The sequence below is a fragment of the Mycteria americana genome, chromosome Z (genome assembly GCF_035582795.1).
Source record: "Mycteria americana isolate JAX WOST 10 ecotype Jacksonville Zoo and Gardens chromosome Z, USCA_MyAme_1.0, whole genome shotgun sequence".
Taxonomy (NCBI): Eukaryota; Metazoa; Chordata; class Aves; order Ciconiiformes; family Ciconiidae; genus Mycteria; species Mycteria americana.
The window spans coordinates 75,324,755-75,346,760 of record NC_134396.1 but is presented as its reverse complement, the minus strand read 5'-3'; positions in this window follow the sequence as shown (position 1 = coordinate 75,346,760).

Genomic DNA, 22,006 nt, shown 5'->3' with positions numbered 1-22,006 from the left:
GGAAGCCTGTAGAGAGAAACTTCCAGACAAACAATGCTTGCTAGCTTTATGTTCCTTGGAAAAAAAGATCCACAGGTTTTCAGACATGTTTGTAAAACTTCTGGAGCCAAGCTTGTTTCCTCTTTGTCCTTCATGCTTCAAAGTACACCCAGAGCCCTCTCAATAGTCCAGGTCATGGTGACCCTACAACATTAGATAAGGGATACTGGCTGGGGCACGGCTCACAGGAAGAACCAGTGAAACCACAGATTTCGTAATCAACGCTAGCTACGAAGGAGCGTGGTACAATTCAGGTCCATTGGCTGAAACAGAATTAAACTTGCAGCCAGCTTCCAGGGGGAACGGGGCTGCCAGTGCCTTGGCATGCATGGAGAGGAGTCTGCAGCAGAGCAGGGCAAAATGTGGTGGTTTTGGCTCACTGGCATACCGAAATATGGTCAGGGAGGGGGAAACATTGTGGAGCTGGAACAGGAGGAGGAGTCTTTTCAGATATTTGGCAACAAGCAAAGGCAGGAAAACCTGCTTTGAACAACTCCCAGTATGTAATTCAATCTGAACACTAATTTTCCTTCATGTTGTGCTATGCTATTCATGTTAGTTCGTTGATGAAAATTGTCATTTCTAAGTGGAAGGTGAAAAGTTTCATTTTTGAATTATAGAAATGAAGTGTTTGTATGGAATTAATGTACTGTTCCTTTTCTCATGTCTTGGCTGTTGCCATTTTCAATCTGCCATTCCAGTTATCAATGAATCCCCAACTGATCTGTTTTAATTTGGGTTTTTGTGTGTGTGTGTGGTTTTTTTTTTTTTTTTTTTTTTTTTACTTTTTCCTATCCTAATCTAGATCAGAAAATTATAGCAAGCTCATGGAGAGATGCCCATAAGGGCTGTGCAGGTTATGGTGGAGGAAAGCTGCATGTGGATTGAGCAGCTCTACTGCAGTAAATAGTACTGCAGATTTCAAGGCAAATGAACTCTGACAGCTAAGAAAAAAATGCTGCTGCTAAAGCAGGCAGTCAAGGCAGAGACATGAATGAGTTCCGACTCAAAGAAAGTTAGCTGCAGTGAGCTGCGTATGCACCCTGCCAGCTGACGGTGCCTCAGCATTGCTGGCTGATGTGCCAAAATGCAGGATAAACTCTGACCGCTGTGTTGGACGGGTCAGTGCCCCTGCAAGGAGACCTGCAAACACCTTGCTGCACAGATCTCCTTCTCCCAACGAGCTCCTTATCAGGGAGAGGATTTCCATTGCTGGAGACAAATCACTTCCAACGCTTGCACAAAACATTCAATTTCTTTCCTCTCATTACCACTGAATATCTATTTCCCTGTGGTTTGTAAAAGGCTTTGTAAGTAACTCTCCAGCATTTTATTTCTCATCAAACATTACTTTAGGAAGAGAGGAAACCATTCCTTGAAAAGGCAAATTTCAAAGCAGGGCCTGATGTTTCTTTTCACTTTTTTTTTTTGACCGCTCAGCAAAATACAATAAAAACGATCTTAGGGAGAGAAGCAGTTAGGACCTATTTTCAAAACCTGTGGTAGGAAAAGACTGCTGAGTGCATGACAGGTAGGAATATCTTTTTTCAAACTATTAATGTGGTTGAGACGAGGATGGTAACCTGCTTTGTGTTTCTGTGCCCCCAAATTTGGATAGTGAGCTCTCTGATGCTGGGTAATGAGCCATCGCAGGGCTGACACTGGTTATGCTACACACTATGATTTTGACAGTAAAAAGCAAGGAGAGATATAAGGACTTTCTCCTCCAAAATGAGTGCTTTTCTTCCTGCTAGATTCAGATACTAGTCATGGTGATCAACTTATTCGTAACCTCCAGCCTCAATTGCTGTAGTTGATTGTACCTGGGCATGAAACCGCTACCCTTAAGAAAGCCATGGCCAGCTCAGCAGCAGGTTACTCAGCAGCAAGAGTGGTGGTGATCCCGTTACCCATTGCCATGTCCTCATTCCCAGGTGAAACCCAAGGTTTCCCCCTTGGTCCCCATGGGAAGGGCTCAAGCAGTGCCCAGTCACCACTCCCCCATCTCAGCTTTGCTCTGGTGGGACAGCGCAGGCAACAAGCCCCATCTTCAAGAAAGGAGGGGTAAATATCATCTCTATATGCGTGTTTTACAATTTTTGAAATGCATACCCAATCTGACAGCATAAAATGGTTGTGGGAGGTGAAAGACACAGCCTCCCTTCAACTGGAAGGAAAGAATACGTTTGGATTTTTAACAAATCCAATATTTTTTGCCTACACAAGCACTAGGTGGTATGCTACATGGGAAATAACATATGATGTCGTTTCCTTTGCAATTTGGCTGGTTTAAAGCATTCCACTAACCAGAAAGAGAGGTCTTGAAAAACTCCCAAGCTATTCAGTACGCCTGCAAAACTGCATGAATATCTTTTCTCTGCATTTGAAACTAGGGCAAATTATAAAGACAAATACCCATGTTTACTGAAAAGTTGATACCTAAGAAGTTTTGCAGGTGGATGTGCTAGATCAGCTTCTGACACATGATTCTCAGGTATTAAAATATAATGGGTCTGTTATTTGGTAACTCAGCAGTAGTTTTCTTATCTTTCATGCCATTTTACAAAGTGAAGCAGAATTGACTGGGTGCCAGACTTTATGACAAGCTCACACCAGAATATTGCTATTTGTTGTAGCTCATGTTGGCATACAGGTCTGAGGAAACAGTAAGAAAAAGCATTATTTTTTAAATTGTGGCTTAACTAAAATGGAATAGTTCTTCTCCTAAAGGAGAAAACATAAACAAAAAGAAGAAATAGTGATCTAGCTGTTTGTATCAATTCCAAAATGATTAATGCTGTCACTATGAAACACATACAACCCTCTCATACTTTCTGTGTATGTTTTAGGAGGACATTTAATGGAAAACACGTGGCAATGAAGATCTCAAAAACCGTATAGTTAGTAAGGAATTATACAGTAACAGTTGCAACACAATTCCAGTTAATTATATCACTATCTTACCTTTTTAGAACGTGATGCATAGTTATTCTGTACACCTTTCCCTAAGAAATACAAAGCATTTCTTTGCCTACCAGCATATATCTTCTGAATTATCTCCACTCAATAGGTAAGAAAGATGAGTGTTAACCCCCTACAGAGGTTTCTGGATTATTTCATACCATTTAAAATTCATTCCCTTCACGTTTTCTTTTCTTGTCTGTTTAGATCTTCTCCTGTTCAGCCGTGGTGCCTACGAACAGTGAAGCCACCTGTTCCCTGATTTAAAGAGAAGCATGGCAACAGGTATGGGTAGGTTTAGCGGGTATAACACCAGTATAGCATCACGGCACGCATGCCTCTGTCTTGATGTAGGCTCTGGACGACGTCCATTTCATATGCAGTTAACCTCTGTGCAATCCAAACAGTGCCACATGGGATTCCTGTGCATTACTTGGAAGCAGTTAAATAAGACGTGGGACACACAGTGCTGTGGTGTACCTTCCCGAGTGATACACTTAAGATTTCATAGGGAGGATGCAGGGTTCGAGCCTGCAAGTGTTGAGATGTGACAGATTCACTTCAAAGCCATGCATATTTACATGGGCTTTTTATATCAAATTTTATCAGCCAATTTTCTAGGTAGTAATCCCAAAATAACTCTTTCCTTTTCACTTTCTTCAATTTCCTTTCCTTCCTACTCACCTGTCTCTACTTGTTTCTTCAATTCCTAAAAATATGCATAATTTTAATAATTTACTCTGGCTTTCTGCTTTAAGTATATTTTCTGTTCTTTCATGTATTTTTTTCTGAATGCTCTTCTCCTGCTTTCTTTCCTTTCAATGATTTCTCATGGTCTGGTATTTCCCTATGTGCACCTATATTTACTCCTGCATCACCCAGTTCCTTTCAAGTTCTTTCTGAGTTTTTCATTCTCTGTGGTTTTCAATCTCTCTCCCAGAGAGACAGTTGTGCCACCTTCTCAAATTTTTTTTTTTCCTCCTGCTTTTTAAAGCATTTCCTCTTTCTCCTCATCTACACTCCTTTTACATTACTCTCATCTATTTTTTGTGCCTCTCTAGATCCTTTTCTCTTTCTTCCTCACCTCTACAACTTTCTGCTTTCTAAGTTTTTCACATTCCTTTCATTCTTCTCACATATTTCTCACTTTGAGACAAAGCCGTAGCTGAGAAATGAAGGTATCAGAACATCTGCAAACAACATTTCATTCAACTTTCTGAAAGAGCCAGTTTCTCAGGAAGATCAATATTTGTGGTGTTCATACTAATACTAATACTAACTGCAGGTATTATGGACAAAATCTCCATTTTCACTGCAAAAATGAAGCTCAGTTCCTTGTAGAATTGTCTTTTTTTTTCTTTTTTTTTTTTTTCCCCTGCAGGGTTACTAAAAATCTATGTTTTGTAAGTAGCCATTGTCCAAATAAGTGGTACTTGTTTGAGTATCATCTTTCCTCTCTACCCACATTGTCTGCTTCATCTCTTCAGACTTTTATGTACTGACAATCAAGTTTTCACATGCATGTGTTGCCCTACAAATTAGTCATCTCAACAAGCTGAGCAGGACTGGGAGAATTAGTGCAGTATCTTTTTTTCCCCTCCAGTATAAATATTAATCTTTTCTCTTTTTACTTCCAACATATATAATAAATACGGCACTGGGTTATCCAGTCATGCAGTATTATTCTCCTGATTCTGACCTTTTTCCTTGCCCTTAGTGAGAAAAATTCTTCCCTGACTGCAGCTATGCAGGCCCATTGAATGCAGTGCTGTGCTCCAAAAAGGCTGCTTGGCTGTGGAGGAGAACAGAACCCAGCTCAGAATTATTATTCTGCATTATTTTTCTCCTGTCTTGCATTGTATATCGCTTCCACATATCCTTTTCTTTTCTGCTTCAAGTCCTACTGGTCCTTCGCTAGCCATCCTGTATGTCCATCGCTCTCTGCCCCATTTCATGATGTTTCGTCCAAATTGAAGACAGACTACTGTCTCTCCTGCAATTCAGAATGAAGCAAAACAAACCCGAATGAAAAATACATAGCTTGCATAACCTTACCTGCTTTCACAGCTACCAAGGGTATAGGATGGTATGCCAGTATGCACAGATAAATATTTCTGCAACAGCCCTGGTCTAGATGGAATAGGTAGGCTTGATGAGACAGGGAAGCTTCATCCATAGGTTCGCCTTACGTACAGAATGAGACAGGTACCGGTAGGTACACAGGCTCAGGTTCCCTTTACATACAAGCTAGGTTAAAACTAAACTAGCTGTAAGGGCCTTTTTGGCCAACAAAGAGAGGTAACTTCCCTCCAGGTCCACATCCTGCGACAGCTGCCTAAGGTAAGTGAAACCTGCTGTTTGATGGAAGTACTTCTACCCCACAGCTTAAGGATGGCACATTTAGATGTTGATTTTTGGACATCTGAACTTAGGTGAATGTTGGTACAGTGGCTAACTTTAAACAGATCACCTTCCAAATAACAGATCACTCTAACATGTACATGTATTTAAGGTACTGCTACTTTATTTTCTTCTGTTACTGAATAATTACTCCCGTGTTTTGCATGGCACAGGAACCCTTCAGGTCCTCACATCTGAGCCAACTCCTGATGTGCTGGTATGCAGTTTTATGTTCAGTGACACAGGAGAGAAAAAGAGCTAAGAGCAAGCCTTCCCCTCCCAGTCCTCTCCCTTTCTTTTTTCCACCAAGAAAGATGACCTCAGCCTCAAAGAAGCCTTGCAGATTTCTCAGTTCCCCAGGTAGGCTTTCGCAACCTGGACCAGCTCTCATGTGCTTAGAGGGAGCTTTCCAAGGCACTAGTGCCGTAATCCTGTGCCTCTCTCCTGTTGCCCGAGCCCAGCCTCTTCACTGCTCCACGTCACCAAATCGTTTTATCCAAGGGGGATTTGGGGAAATAAATCAAGTGGCTGCAGAGTTCTGTTTTTATTGAACAGCTGTTCATATTGGGGAATATGGTATGCTCCTCCATCACACAGGATTCACATTAAAATCAGTAACATAAAATAGTAAATTGCGCTCTGAGTAATTGTAAATTAGTAAATTGTAAAAAACAGTAACTTGTAATCTGAGTCTTGCCGTTGAAGCAACTGCCAATTTGCTTAAATCTTTTTACTCCTCATACTTAAACAAGTAATACACAGTTGTTACTTATGAGAAAAGTTTACTCCAGAGGTAAGAATATACAGAAATATGTATTACTATAATATATATTGTAGTTATCAGATTTTACGATAGTTTTTCAGTCATTTTAGTATTGGAATATACTGTCAGAAACAGTGTAATGTGGAAGTAAGGAATGTTGAAATTGAAATATTTGTCTTGCAGAAGAAATGTCAGGAAAGTATGCAGCCATCTAGGTTTTTATGCTCAAGTATTGGTCAGTGATTAGGGCTGGTCAAAATGAAAACTCATATTTACAAAATATTTAAAAGTTATTTTTATTTTAAAAGATACCCTTTTTTCCCTCACATATATTCATTGCACCATCAAAACTGATCCTGACAGTGAAAATTTTAGTAAGGAGTTAGGAAAATTACTCTTTGACATCCTTATTTCCTATTTACTTGCAGAGATTCATTTACTGAGTGTTGTCTAGGTCAGTTCACAGAATGGGCAAGCTCCAGGTACTGGTGATAAATTTTCTGTCCGCCTATCTCTGAAACAGTGAGGAGGTGCCACAAATGTAGCCAGTTTATCTGAAATCTTACTGCACAATTTAGTGTCAGATTGCCACTCGAAATCCCTGCTTGCTTACCCTCCTCTAGTAACTTGACCTCTAAGCAGGCTTGATTTTAAAAAGCTAAGATGTTGCCAATAGTGTATGAAAATCTAAAAGATAGCTGAAAGCTGAATGGTTTCAATAATTGGAAGGTGTCAACCGGTGCTACAGCTCTTCAAAAAGCAGCATCAAAACCAAAGAATGTAAGAGTTGTTTCTGAAACTTTTAATTATTTTTAAATATTTTTGAATTTTGGATTTTTAGTGAAATATTTCACAAGTTAGAAACACTTTTGCATGCCACTCACTGACAATTAATGTTTTTAGGAAGACAACACAATTTTGCTGTGTTTGAAAGCCCATTGCTCACTTTGCTGATGTCAACAAGACAGTTTCGCATACATATGGCCTACCTGACCGAGATTAGGTGGTCATCTCCATGTTTACTGGATTTAAGAAAGGTATCTACTACTTCTTGCTTGAAGGGTGTTTTCAGCCGTATGTAGAAGAAATGTGCGGTCCTCCTTCCATGAACATGCAAACATTTCTGTTGCTGATATTCGGGTGCTATTCAATTTTTTTTTTTTACTTTTTCTGCTATTTTTTTTTCCGTAGGCAAATTCTCTCACTTAAGAAAGTAATTTTGTTTTATTTTGGGATGTCCTTCATTTTCAGGTGACCTTTCTCCCCTCAGCTACAGGTTTTGCATACTGCAAGCTCTTCAGACCTTTAGATTGATAGTTATAGATTATATAGATATAGCAGGAACGAAAACCAGAGACAAACCCAACAATCCCAAGCTTTGCCATTCAGACTAGTGTCATGTGCAATGTTGTGTTACACAGTGCTTTTCTGTTTCAGATTCTCTAAGTCTCTGCACCCTTCAGGAATGGTTGAAATCTTTAGAGATGGGGAAGCTACTTACTTGTAATTCGTCTTGCTCTGAGAAAGTAACTTTCCAGGATTCTCATTCAAATATGCCATTTGCCTCAGTGTACGGAGGTTATAGTTTTAAAGGCCCTTCCCTTATGCTTTCATCTTCACTTTTCTCTGAGTCCCAGTTGCTGATCACCTTAAATTAGTTTTTCTTTTTAAAACAATTTTAGATCTATCCTAGTCAAAGGAAATGACTGGAATGCTCAAGAAGTTCCAACTGTAGATATAGCAGCCTCTGGGGAGGATATAGCTCATTTTCTACCCTAGCATGGTTGCTCTTAAATGTCACAAGGTTTAAGGGGACTCCCTACCCTGCTGTGGAGCTGATGCTGGAAATAAGACATTTCTGGGAATGGACTGGGACATTCAGTACTGGGCTGGGCCCAAATTCAAGGTTGTCTGTGTCCTGTTTTTCAGTTTGGTCCTAATCAAATAGGTGGGCCAACCATGCCTGAAGTGATAACACAGGAATATAACGTCTACACTATATGTATGTACTATATACATAATAAATTCCATAGCAAGTCTTCAGTGTAGTGGGCTGGTGAGCACAAAACCTAGACACATCAATTTTATTCATCCCCCCCCCCCCCCTTCATAGCAATCAAGATTATCTTCCAAAGACAAAATCAGGCCAGATAGCAACTCAGGAAGGATAAACATTTCAGAAGCCTGAAAAAAACTTTCATATTTGTAAACCAGTGTCACATTTTAATGCTTTTTCTCCAAGATAAACACTTTCAGCAAGGACCATGAGAGCTGTTACCTGGATGACCTTTCACTTCCGTTAAGGGCATGTCTACCCAACCCACTGGAAGGATCTACCCCTATTTTAGTTTGGAGTTGTCAGACCTTCATCTTTCTAAATGATTATAATCTATTTCCACATTATGCTTCAAAATATGAATGCCTAAGATATAGAATGAACTGGAGAGGGAATTTAGTCTTGTTAAAGTCAGAAAAATGTAATCATTGCCACAGAATTTTACCTCTGATATTTAAGGAGGCAATTAATACAGCTCCTATCAACCTCGCTAGGAACTCAGTGTTACAGAAAATGAGTTCATATATTAACATGTTTGTATTTCAGGGGCTAATATTGTTTCCTGTGTTTGGAAATATGACATTTCAGTCTGCTTCTCAGTCTACTGATAGAACTTTGTATCAGCTGATGCTTGCGTGATCCAAATCTTATTCTTCTGTACAAATCTAAAGTCTAAACAAATGGGATTTTTTCTAGGAGCCAAGCCTCTTCCATCCCAGAGACATAAAGCCACATGGGAAGATATAAACTTCCTTCTCCAAACAGCTGAAGATGTGTTAGTGTTCCTGTGTATGCAGGGTGCCAACTGCAAGTGAATAAAATGCTTAAAAGCGGGACCGTCATATTTTCATATATGGTTAGGTTTGTTACCATAGTTTTTTAATTCCAGAATATGGCAAGTGCATGGATAAAACTACAGAAAATTTACTGAACTCAGCTTTGCTGGTGTTTTTGTAGCTAGGGCCATGTCGCCTTCTCTTTTTCAAACAAGAATTATTAAGAAATTCAGAGTCCTTCATGTGATCCTACACACATTTCTCAATACTTTTCTAAATGCCAAAGACTTTCACATAAGACACAAATCCAGTGAAACCAAGCTTCATCAGAAGTGTTGGCCAGTCTTTTTGTTGATGCTCTTGCCATTTGCTTCACTTTCCCTTTTCAGTGTCAGGAAACATTTACAAAACCCTCACACCAGGCTGACCTAACCCCAAGCTTAAGTTTACAGCTATTTCCTAAACCAGTACAGCCAACTTCTTAAACCAAGAGCTTGGAAAGCAAACTACGATTATATTTGAGCATAACCAAAATCCTAATCTTGTAATTTTTATTTACACACAGCTCCAACTAAAAGAGCACCAGACTTCAGCACCATTACCTTGCACACTGAGAATGAAAAACTCTGTGAGGGTCTTAGATCAGCAGTACCCAGCATTAATGACTCTGCATCTCAAAATTAGCTAATGCTGGCGTGGCAGGCATCATTTCAGCCAGGCAGCATTTATGGACGTGCTTGTGTTGTAGTCATGACAAATTTAAAACAGCCTCTAAAACTCAGCATAGAATTTTTCACCTATATGTGTTTGAATCAAAAAATGTGCAAATACAGCCCTTTGCAAATGCAAAATATTGAATTTGGGAACAAATGTGTCTACTAATGAGCTCCAGATTCTATTATTTTGCATTTAAAAACAGTGAAGTCACAATTAATTGCAGAGATAAGTCTGCAAGTGCAGTTCCTGGTGATGGATTATGTCTAAATACTGCCTGTTTCTGCAGGTATGTATGCCGGCTCGTGGGAAGAGAGAGACAGGGAGAGAGAAAAATTAATTGTTAGGTTGTCACTGTTACCAAAGCACACATGGAAGCCCTGAAGTCTGTTTTGCATTGCCTTTCTCTGCTTCTTTTGATGCTGTGCAGAAACCATTAGATGTGGAGTCATGGAATCAGAGCAACAAGGACTCCTGCAAGGTTGGACTTGCGGGCACGGCACACAACAATGCACAGATTGGACTGCAGTAACAGATCAAAATATTGAGCTCAAAGAATTTTATGAATGGCTAGAGGATGCTTCTTTTTACTTCTAGTTCAGACTCCCTTTGGTTTTACACTCCTAATTTTGTTTTGTTTTGTTTTAACGTTACAGGCTGCTTACGTTGCTCATATGGGTAGTCCTTTTGAAATAAATGTAACTGAATAAGCAAGAAAAATAAGCTTCCATCAGTCAGCAATAACAAACATATAAAATTCCAACTAACCCAGGCAAAAACCTAGGCTAAATCAATTTCTAACATTGAGTAATACTGAAATACTTGCATAAAATTAAATATTCAAGATAGTGATTTGTGAATATGTGGCAAGATGGTGTGAATATGGCCATGAGGTATGAAATGTTGGCTGCACTAAAGAAGTAAGTGACCCGAAGCCGAGTACCAAGCTAAGGTACCCGCCTCCAGGCTGGGATGCACGGGGCAGCACGGGGCCAGGCAGCCAGGCAGCATGACCTACGTGCCATGGGTGCTGCGTCACCCCTGAACTCATGTTATTTTCCCAGAGCTCTAAGGTGACTCATGCTGGTCGACACTGATATTCTGTGAAGGCTTAAGAAATTAAACCCCTGGTCTTGCATCTCCCAGGCTAATGCATTGACTTCAGTGAAGTTAAGCTTTCAGCCTTTGTGTGGAGATCAGTATATGCCTTTTAATGAGCAGGAAGACTTAAAAAAAGTTAATGAAAAAGGCGGCAGAAGAATGCATTTTCTCTGTTGTGCTGTGGCTTGCTCGTACATATTTCCTAGAAGTATATCCTGGCCATCTATGACAGAAAGCAGCTTCAAACTATCTGCAAATCTTTATGATTGTGAGCTACTATAAATTGATGATACATTTATTACAAATTGAGGTAGGTATACAAAGATCCATGAAAAACAAAACAAAAGAAACTACCTCCATAAAGCAGTGTCTCTAGTTCCTTTTTCCTGTATGACAGATGATATGTGTTTTAAGAAAAAATATTACATTGGCTATGTACCCTGAGCATCTCCAGTCGAATGGGTAGACTGCAGAATTAGAGGTGTGATACCATGTCTTCTTTCCTTCTCTTATTCACAAAGGCATCAGTGAGGATGGGGTGTAAACTTAAACTGTCACTCTTCCAATACTTCTCTAGTGCCACAACCGTAGCATCTAAGCACCATGTGCGTTGTATTTATGAGCTTAAAAAAATCTGATCTTGCACTTTCACCAGTCTTAGGAACTGCTAGGGGAGAAGTGGACAACCACACAACACTGCATAACAAATCTCATTAAAATGCAGGAGGTGGACTGAGGTTCCTAATTCTATTACAGCGTGGATAATGAGTCCATTTGTGTTAGCTTCCCACTTTGCGGTAAAACAAATCAGTGAATGGAAATCTGGGTGGCAGCAGAAAGAGGTACTATAGCTGATGGTGCAGGCAGACAAATGCCAGGCCAATGTTTCTTAAGAAAAACACAAACCCCAACATTTTCCCTGCCTTCCCATGAGATCTGACTGGTTTGGAGTCTACACATATGTTTGAATGGTTTTTGTCTTTCCCTAACTCTTTCATTCAATAGCTTGGTTCGGAGGCTCAGTTGATACATTTATCTCTGTGTCTCTTGCAAAACATGCCTTATGTGAAGAGTAGCTGAATAAGTCCCAGTGCATTTGTCCTGCCTCCTTCTATAAGTATCAGTGCATTTGTCCTGCCTCCTCACTGCCCCCAGAGCTGCCATTCACAATGATTACCAGATTGAATAACATACTGTATTTTCTCCACCAGTGCCACCACGGGATTTTCCCTGCTGATTTGATTAACCTATCATACTGCTGTTAAATTAAAACAAAACTCCCTTTTAGATAATAATGCAACCTGAGTTCCAGGCCTTTAGCCATTGTGCCATCCATCTGTTGTTTGTAAGGACCACTTTCCCTGAAGGGAGATGGTGTGTTGGGGCTGAATCTACCACGGGCCACCTGCTAAGAAAAATACCCCCTTCACTCCATGCTATGAATCAATACTATTGTGACACAGAAAGCTTCACAGAAAATCTAAGGATTACGTGATTAACTGGTTTGGCTTTCTGAGGACTAATCCTCATAGGTAAGGGGTAGGATATCAGGATGCATGGAGCAGAGGAGCAGGAATATTAGTAATTTTTTTCTTCTGGTTGCCTCCAACAGTGTAAGACGTGGTCATCCTACAGTTCTGACCATGAGGTTACGTCTTCATGACTATTCCTACCACGCTTGCTGGCTCTGTCAGTGCTGCTGGGAGGATGACCCAGGGGTCAGGTTCTACACTGGTCCACCTACACAAATGCAACCCAACCACGTATTGAAGTGTTTTAGTAAATCTTTCACATACAACATGGTGGTTTGACATGGTTAGAGGTCACAGAGGGTTAGGAGTTACCTGGAGTGGGGGGCTCTTGAGAGGAGAACTTAACTTGCTAGTATTCCATGGGATTTCTGTAAGGTTTTAGTCATGAATCCTCCAAGGCTGAGTGCTCTGTAAGCCTTCGCATGAGTTGGACTCATGGATACGAACAGCTTTGACTTAGGGACTTTATCACTGGGATGAAACTGAATTTTGAGTCTGTGGTGACTTGACAAATCTCTGCCCATTCTTCACTAGAATGATGGCAAAACTGGCTCTACCATGCCTTTGTCAACCCATTTCCTTAAATCCTTAATTATTTAGGTGGCTTAATATATAAAACAGAGAGATACTAAACATTGTTAAAAATGTTACTTTTACTAAAATGGTATAATTCAATGAGTCACATTTGAAAGACCATTGCCTATATGCCATTCCAGTCCATTCAGAACCACTGGATAAATATTTAACTTGGAAATAGCTTAGTAAAAAATTGAATTAAATACTACTTAGCAGTTTGTCTCTGAGATACTCATTGAAGAGTCTTCATTAATATGAAGCGGGATGCAGAGAGGCCCTCATTTCTTGGCATAACATCTTAGCTTCTTCACCAGTCCACCTTAACTTCCTCACCAAGACTACCAAAAAGGAAGAAATTCACTCAAAGGCAGATTTTCTTTCCTCTACCCACTGTCTGTAATTTGAGAAAATGTATTGGATTAGTCAGATTACCAGAGTGATTTTTTATGTGAAAACCTATTTTATCAATTCATTTACTGTAAGGCGTAGATTAATAACAGCCAGTTTTAGCCTCCTAAATTAGCTAAATTAATAATCTACATTCTAGTGGAGAACAACTCTTAGGTGAGCTGAGTTGCTCTCTAGAAGTGCTTGTCACCTTCCGTGAAAAAAGTTCAGGGCTCCTGACACCAGGCCCTCATGAAGTGCTTAAAATTATGTGGGCTGAGTCTAGGCTGGAAGCCAAAAGGGACTTACGGTGCTAATAGGGTCTGATCTCTCAAGAAGGCTATATAGTTTTTCCCCAGATGTTGATTCAGAAGATGCAGGAAACCTAGATATTTCAATGCTGACAAAGACTTGGCATCAAGAAATCAAATGAAAATGTAAAGATAATATCTTAAATACTGCGTTCTTAATTTCATCCAAATATCCAGGCTGGCTTTGTTGGGACAGCGTGCTGCCTTTCCCCTTCCAGCTCTGCCCTGATATGCCTAATAAGAAACCAGCCCTTCCCAGAATAAATGACATGGCTTGTCCTACAAGGGCAAAACTGTCCTGTCAGAAACAATTTTCGGTCTCAGCTATGTTAACGCAGTTAAACTGCCTGTTTACGGGGCAATTCAGGGCTGGACTCACGAAAAATTTGCGTTTGCCCACTTGGTCAAAGAAAACCTTTTCACTCAGTTTCAGTACTGTAAATACATGAATTGCAGAGATGTGCCATAAATTGTTTGCTGATGTTGTTTCTGCCCATAGGGAAACAGGCAAGGTCCTTTTTTCCTGAGTCATACAAACAAATATTAAATCAGCTATCTTTCAACTGTTGAGAAATCCACACTTCAAAGTTTCTTAAAAGCTTTTTCATAAAAATCTCAGAGTAAAGGACTGTAATGAGTTATTACTGCACCTGTTCCGATATTCTGGGGGAAGCAGTAAGTAGTCATACTGAAGAGAATAACCCATCACACTTGAGTATATATGATGCAGACGATAATGAGATTTTATTACTTCAACTTAAATTAGTAGTTACAAAGAAGCTACCAGAAAACCACATTAAAAGAAATACAAGTAAATAAAACTCTGACAGAACAGAATGTTAAATTGATGTTGAAAAGTGAAGTTAATGTCCAAATGAAGAGTGTGGGAAAGTGTTCATGTTTATATGTGACAAGTATATATTTATTTCAGTGCAATTGGGTATAACCCTGAAGTTAGAAGCCTTCAGTCGAGCTGATCAGAATACCTTGAGTTTTCATCCAATTTTACCTGACAACCCCAGCTGTATGTAGCTGAATATAATACTATGCAAAATCACAGCCTATGATGCCATCTCCTTTTGGCCACTGCCCTCATTCAAGCCTATTTATTATGTGTGTCCCAGGGAAACTTCACTAATGTGCATCTATGCATGCGACTCAAATGGTTGAATGCTGTTTAACAGTGAGTAAATTAACTGATGCAATTAAAGAAAAGACAAAGAATCACAAAATGTACTTTTTCTAACTGATTTTTATGTTCATCTTCTTCCAGTGTGTAGTAGGATTGGAAAAGGATTCTAGAAAATACAGTAAAAATAATTGACTTAGTAATATGCTGTGTCATTCACTATTAAATCTTTCCTAGGAGCTGGAGAGAGACGACCATACTTTTCTGTAGAACATAAAATGTGTGTCTACGTAAACCTGGATTATTAGTAAGGTTCTGCTACAGAGAAATCTGGCTTAAGAATGACTTGTAAAGGGAAAGAAATATATTTGATCTCTTATTTTTCTTTTTTTTTTTTTCTTCATGGTATATAAGAAGTGTCTATGGGAAGAGTTTTAAAAGAAAGTGTTTTGTCTGGGGTTTTATTGGGGTTATAAATTCAAAATCCATGTCTTAGCTATCCTTGTGGTAGAAGACTCCTCTGCTGACTGGAAGATTCATAGTACTGTCATATCAGGAGCACAAGTGGAACTTGATTAATTGACAGAAAAAATTATCTTTACTAGTCCATTTAAAACTTTTTTTTTTTTTGTTAATGGTTATTCGATGTGGGTGCCTTAGAAACACTTAGGTGTAAGGAAGGTCTTTGTTAAGATTAATCACGCTCTGCCCTTTTAATTATGTGTTGACATGCTCCCAGACTGCACCTTTGAAACCTCCAATGAACCCTCCAGGAGAAACCAGAGAAGCAACATCTGGAGTTTCTCACATTTTTATTTAAGTTGAGGATGAGAGAGGGGAACAAGGAGAGAAAACAAGCAGCACTTTTTATCAAATGGCTTTAAGAGTCTTCTGTATATATCATGTAGGAGGAAATAATGCATAGGTCCAAGGACTCTTTTAAGTGCCCTCTTCAGGACCAAAATAATGAGTTGTTTTGGAGTGGTCATTTCAGATAGGAAGTAGTTTGAAAAACACAAGGTGCTTGTACAGGTTTTACTGTAAAACGAGGTATGTTTTATCACCACTGAATATCACTCCAAAGAATAAGGAAAACAGCGTGGAGAATAAGGTAAAGCGGTGTTTCTTGCTGTTATCCTGAATATTCAGGTAGTGAAACAGTCACTGCTTGGAGAATTATTCAGTGTGTTTTCAAAGGCAGCTTTCAAAAGCCATTTTTCCATTAAAACTGTCAGTTTTGTAACACAGTCCTGATTTCAAAGCAGAGCAATGCAATATTCTGGCTCAAATCAAAGACAGATTGCATATTTTATGTTTACATATTCTCAAGCCTTAACACTGAAGCTGGTTGCAGGGCTTTTTTTAGAAATTCAATGTAATAAGAAAGGAAACCACAGTAATGATGCTAAAAAGAAAAAAGCAAGTGAGATGCCTGAGGAGAAGTAGTTTTCTTCAGGTCTCCAGGTGAAAACTGGAATTCTTTCCAACAGGCAGCTTTCATTTCAGCTATAAATTTCTGGTCTGGATGTAGAAAACATACAATGATATTCTTTGATTTTATATTATGAGGAAAGACAGCTGTCACAATCCTAACAGTCGGTACGGATCAATCCATGAGTTGTCCTGGCAAATAAAAAGCACCTATTTTTTCTTACCCTTCACCCATATATAGACAAATTAATCATCATTTATATAAAACCTCTGTGTCTAGTCCACCACAATAGTCTAATGCAATGTTTTTTTAAGAGTGGGAATTATCCTGATGCAATCAGCATAACCTCCTTCTCAGATGGGAACGTCTAGTCTTTCTACCCTGCCCTTCTTAGATTTAGAGAAATAGATTACAGAGAATAGAGACTATAGAGAAATTATTTTTTCTTTAAATAAAGCATTTATATATTTTTATATATATATATATTTTTTTTTTTTTTTTTTTTTCCCCTGGAATTGAGAAAATGTCCTGCCAAAATCATGGACACCATTTATTTAAAAGGAAGCTTAACCCCATGAAGAATAGACAGCAGGTTTTATGATGAAATTACCATATGTATCTAAAAAGTAGATGATAGCTAGCCTCTCCATTCAAGAGGTGAGATATCTACTTTCCAGAAGTAGCTGCTATCCTGCCAGTAGCAAATTTCTAGTTTATTCTCCGAGCAATCATTTTTAGATAATGTAATGACCTACCTCCAAGGTCCAGCCTTTGGGGTTTGGGCAGCAATGAGGCCAATCTGACATAGCATTTAGGTATTAATGTGGTAGATGATTACCTCAGCCATTTCCTTGGTCAAGTGAGAAACTTCTATAAAGACAATTTAAAGCTCAAACAGGGAGGCAGCCAGGCAGACTGATAATATTTTTAAATTCTCTGGGAAAATGCAATGCCCACAAACGTGCAGCCTGATCTGGGGGTCTTTTGAAACCTGTGTGAGAACACGTTGGCTCAGATCAGTAGGTTTGGCTCAGACCCTAATTAGGGAGTACATTTCAAATCTTCTCAGACTCAATAACGTACCGTGGGGAGGTCCACAAGCGATTCTTATGCTCAAGCACTTTTCAGTAGGCGGGAGGCCGGCGGTGGTGCTAATTCAAAGGGGTGCAGCACTGCGCATTGGCTCTCTCGGAGCAGGAAAGTACAAACATTACAAACCTGTGACAGCTCTGAGCAATCACGCTCCTAAATTCCAGATCCTGAGTGCCAGCGAGTCGAAGTCCTAGTGTTAAAATAACAGGTTGCCCTCGTGCCTGCGGCTTAATAACCGAGATTGTTCTTTTACAGGGGTGGAAAAAAATGACCTTCCAGATAAAGAGTGTGAGCAGGACTCTGCCCTAATTACAGCACATTTGAGTAGACTGTGAAATCAGCCCTCCCTCTCTCCTCTGCCACAGGTTTGCTGGAAATGAACAGTGAATACGCTTACACTGAAGTGGATCTTTGTATTACCCAGGCTGAAGATTTTTCTCATTTATTTTTTAAACCTCAAACATGTTCTTCCCTCTCAGAGACATTTGCTCTTTCATTAGCATATAAAAAGTATCCTGTGATATTTAAAACAAACATCCATTTGAAGATTTTACTTAGTATTATTGCTACTCTACCAGATCATTTTTGAAATTAAATTATGTTTCATCACTGGCACCAGTCAGCAATGCTTCTTATCTAGTTGTTATAATGCTGTAAGAGGGAACTGATATAAAAAGAAGCTGTAAAAAGAGGAGTTAAGTCTTATACACCCCAAGCAATTATGTAGCCAGGGTTGAAAAATACGTGACTTTGTAATATTGCTCATTTTGGTTTGAAAAAAGGAAGATTACAGTGTCTTCAGAGGAGAATCCTCTCTCCAGCTTGCATAAACAAGCAGACTTACAGCATGTGAAAAGTTACGATTCCATTAACCTGCAAGTGTACTTACCTTTGATCTGAGAGGGGGGAGAGAGCTTATGCAGGGACTTGCTCACCAGGAGGGTACGGTGAATTTCTAAGGAGAAATTCAAGCAGGAGTCTTACAGGCTCAAGGTGCTCGTGGGAATGCTCCTTTTTAAAGCAGACTGTGACAACAAAGTTTATAGATCTACTCAGAGAGAAACTTGCTGCTCCACCAGCAGAATTTAAAAAGAAGGACAAGCAAAATTCAGCTTTTATTAATGATAAAAAAGTCTCAAAGATCATTATATATTGAGTTGGATGTCATTTGAATACTTCCCTGGCCAGAAGCAGTGAGGTGGAAATAAATGTTTCTAACAGTAGTTTAAAGTTTTAGTACAGAAAGGTTTTGAAAAGCAGTCAGAAAGAAAGAAGTAGAGGGATTTTTAAGGGAAGTGTACTGTGAGAAGGGAAAGAACCAGAGTTCAGGGGTGAGTGTGCAATATTGAACTGAAATGAACTGAACACAACTCAGGTATAAAGTTAAGTGGTGCTACTTGAAGAATATGCTTGAGTTAGTAAAAAGCATGAGACACCCCTTATCTAAGAGGTATCCATCCTTTCAGAGGAGATAAATTCCTCAAAGACTGTGCAGCTAAAGCAAAGTGATCGCACATATATGTCATTTACTTTGAAAAAATATCACAAGTGTTGATGGTTGCTTGACATTCATTGGTCTGTTTAACTAATCAATGGAGGAGCAACTGATTGAAAAGCTAATGTCACATGTGGTGGGAATACAAAATCTTTTGTTTCCTCATTTGTTTACAATAGGGGATTTCTCTCAAGATGAGCTTTAGTAAGCTGTAACTCTGTGTTCGTCCGTGTCTGAGAAGTGCCAGAAGTTTGTTTCTGACTTTTTGAGGGAATGTATTCCTTTTTGGGGACTGGAAAAAATGCAAACAGCTTCAGAGCAGAATGACCTGTTTGCATCAGAACTGAATAAGCAGTTATCGTTCAGGAGAAATCCTGTGGCCATCAAAACACCAAAATTTGTACAGTCTTGGCGGATTTCTGTGAATGATGGGCAATCTGCAGTTCTGCTGCTATGGGCTTAATATGTTTCTGTCGCTGAACTATAAGTATCTATTGCTAATGCCACTGCAACTATCATTTTTATAAACAGGGAAAATGTGTCTTGCAGAAAATAATGAACTAGTGTCATGATAAAGTGGCCAGCATGTAAGAAAACCAGTTAGGAAACTCTAAACTGGTGTTTACTGAAGACTGTAGGACTGGACATGTACTTAATTTTAAAAAAATATTATGAAATGAAATGACAAAGTGGAATATCATCATGCACTTAGACAGTGCAGGAACACCTGATATGTGCTGTGTAACCCAGATGCCATTATTGTAAATGCAGAGGAGGCTGCTTACTTGCAAGGGTTGGCCTGAGTAGGCCTGTCCCGTGCCAGCTTCTGGTTTTGTGCTTCTTCTCTTTGGGATGCATATAGACAGTGGTTCTGGACAGACACTGCTAATACTACTGTCATTAATATGGAGATAATTAATGTAGTAGTTAATAGTGAACTGTTACTATTATTCTTAGGTGTGCACCTCCTTAAGCTTCTCTGCTTAAAAAGAGTAACCTAAAACCACTAAGGTGTTGTCAGTCTTCACATTTATATACTCTGTATGCCTATTACATACAGTAGACATACCCAAGCCAGCTTTGAATGGGTTTTCCTTGTAAATTAGCCTGTAGAGAGCTCTGCATTACCTGATGCTACCCTCAGTGTGTCTCATAGCGTGCCGCTGTGCGACAAAACCACTTTGTCTTCTTTGTCCACAAACAAAAAACATATGAACACTTGCCAGCTAACCCCGTATGAGCAGAGCTCAGGCTTTGGCTAATCACCCCGTGTTGTGCCACACAGCTCTTAATCTTCCCTCTCTTTCTTTCAAGCAAGCTCAATGTGTTTTCTCACTGTGCAGCTTCCAGTTGCAAGCACACATTGCAAGTGCTTTTTGTTACCTAACTGACAGGTGCCAGGCTATCCTAATCCCAAATATTATCTTTACCAAAAGCAAGGAAAAAAATTTCTCCATGGATGTACTATTCTATCACCTTTCTTGAGCACCTCAGAGATATTTTTAACTACGTTTCCATATGATTCCTTCTTACGTGATGATTTTTAGATGATTTTTCTTCTTGTATTTGTAGAGGTTGGTGGCAATGTGCAGGTATGAGAGAGCATGTTGTACTTCCAGAAGGCACTGTAGGAAGTTAATGAGGGCAACCACTTCCAATTTTCTAGTAACCTCCATCAGATTTACGTGTAAGTGTAATGAGAAGGAATGACAACTTGGTCATGGGGCCACTTGTGCAGAGATGGTTTTAGAAGCAGGTAAAATTTAGAGTTTGCTTAATATAGGTAGATGAGGAGAAAATAGCTCATTAGAGATGTAAATCTAAAAATAGTCAGACCAGACAGGAATAAAGATTAGTTGAGCTTTCAGAACGCCAGGAAATGCAGTTGGGCATTTGGGTCATGCCTAAATTGGGTGGGTAAAATAAGTGGGTTTTTGTAACAGTTTGTCAGGGTAAATATGGCTTCTGTGACCAAGAAGACAATCTGATGGAATGGTCCTCTATTTGGGAGCTGAACTTTTGTTCCTTTTATGTCCACTTAGCACATGGAAGTCTTCAGAAATCTGGCCTCGAGTCATGGTCTAATATTCCCAGAGATCTGGAGCTTAATTGTAGTAGCTCAGATTTTAGGTATGCTTGAGATCTTTATGAATGAAAGAAAGGTGAGAGTACTTAAGTTGTTCATGCTCATACAGCCCTTTTCTCTACAAATATTTATAGCTCTATTAGTACCACTATACCCACAACATTGCTGAATAATTGGTGGAACCTTTTTTGGCCATAATATATATTGTGTAAAGATTCACTTTAAGCGCATCAAACTATTATTACGACTGCAGAGATGTTTTAAGTATTTCCTTGCCTTTAACTGGGCTCATTCTTCAAAATAGTTTTAATTAGCCTCATTCCTCAAAGCAAAGCAAGCTTTGCTGATGCATTCAGACCTGTGATAAAGGATAAGTGTAGTAAGCTAAGGAAAAAACAATCTGCAAGCTAAAATGCATGCATTAGCACACTTTTTTAAAATTTTATTTTTGCCTTTATTTATTGATGATTGATTTTAACCCAAAAGGTTTTCTATTGAGCCATAGATATAGAAACAGGCTCAGAACTGGTCTTTTAAAAAACTCTTTGCAGTTCGGACTTTGTAGATTCATACATTCACATGCTGGCTACAGCTTGTGGTCCCAGTCAAGTGAGAAATAGTCTGTAATCCTGGCCCACCCAGCACAGCTTTCAGTCCCCACTGTTGGTTCCCCGCTGTGTCCAGGCCATAAACCTGCTCTTCAGTCTGCCTTGGTCTTGGACCGCAGTGGTTCCTGATGGGTCTGAATCTTGGGGTTGCTCAAGTGGGCTCTGGCCCCTCTTACCACTCGTAGAGGCTTCGCTGCTGGTCATCGTCCATCCCTGTGTCCTGACAGCATTGCTGGATTATGGTCCTTTGGCGTGATTTGAAAAGGCTCTTAAAAAAGCTGGTGCCTAGAAAACTATGGTAGATAATTGCTTTACAAGCATTCGTATTTATAGCTTATGCATGTTCTGTTATTATTTCTCTGCTTTATTATTCTGAATATTGGCCAAAAAAAGGCTTCTTAGGAGACTTAGTCCATCTGCTTAATCCTTATGTAAAACTTGGCAACAGCTGCAGCACTTTCTAGTCTTTGAAACAGAATGAACGTTAACTGATTTTTGACTGCTTTGTGTATGCACAACTATACATATTTGTGCTGTAAATATCAATG